Below are 1,205 nucleotides of genomic sequence, written 5' to 3'. Positions count from 1 at the left end.
GAATGTAAAAAAAAGTGGCATGTGCTCCTCCCAAACTTAGCTGAGAAAACATCGTTTGAAATGGCTTAGTTTTGAGGATGTGTCTATTACCCTTTTGTCCAGGGTGGGGCGGGTATGTTTGATCGCTGTTCTCTGAGTGTCAGGGACGGGTTGCGTGGGGCTTAATGTCTGTCCCCTTCCATTACCTCCCCAATTTCACACGCTATTGGACCAGGGCTGGGGGAGGCAGGGGCAGAGGCATTAAAATTTACAAGCTGTGCTTCCAGAGTCGATTCTAGAGCTTCTTATCTATTTGTCTGTGCTCTTCTTTTCAGAGTCAATTCCAGACAGTTGTGGAAAAAGTATTGAAACTCAGTACTTAAGTAAAAGTACAAATAACCAGAGAAATATTTATCTAGTTAAAATAGAAGTACCACAATGACAACCTTACTTAAGTAAAAGTAAAATACATGGAAAATGTGTATGTACTTGTATGTGTGTGCGTGCGTGCGTGCCTGCCTACCTGCCTGCCTGCCTGCATGTGTATGTGCGTGTGTGTTTACATACGTGCATGTGTTTGTGTAGACACACGCAACAGTCTATTTTCTCTCTTCTTCATCCTTGTTTGCCAGTCTTGCGGACTCTTTAGTACCTGCCTTGCTCCTGATTTGAGCTCACTCTCTCAATTAATACTCATGGCACAAGCATCGAGTGTGATAACTCCTGAAGGTGTGACCTGCTGGAGCGTCTGCCTCTGATCAGCCTCTCTCTGAAGGCAGGAGGCGTGCCCCCGTGAAACATCTTACAATCGATGCTTTTTTGCTGTCAGAAAAAGACTGCCACATCATTACCGTTGATATTCCATAATGCCAAACCAATCATGTTTACAGATGAGACATTTACTGATTCAGAGTTATTATGATTTTCATACATAGCTATAAATTGTCAGTAAATGAGATTAATTGCATGCACTTGCAGCAAGGAGAAGAGCATTAAAAGTGACATTCTTCAAGGCATCATTGTCTAAATCAATGGTATGTGGTTCTAACTCATCAAACAATGGCTGCTTTGTCACTCTGTGTGTGTGTGTGTGTGTGTGTGTGTGTGTGTGTGTTTTGTTTGTGTGTGTGTGTGTGTGTGTGTGAGTGTTTGGGAGGGGATGAGTGTTTTGGCAAAAACAAGTGGCTGAGAGTTTCAGATAGCTGTACTGCTCTTCAGGGTGGACT

This window comes from Alosa alosa, chromosome 14 (genome assembly GCF_017589495.1).
Source record: "Alosa alosa isolate M-15738 ecotype Scorff River chromosome 14, AALO_Geno_1.1, whole genome shotgun sequence".
Taxonomy (NCBI): Eukaryota; Metazoa; Chordata; class Actinopteri; order Clupeiformes; family Clupeidae; genus Alosa; species Alosa alosa.
This window is presented reverse-complemented; position numbering follows the sequence as displayed.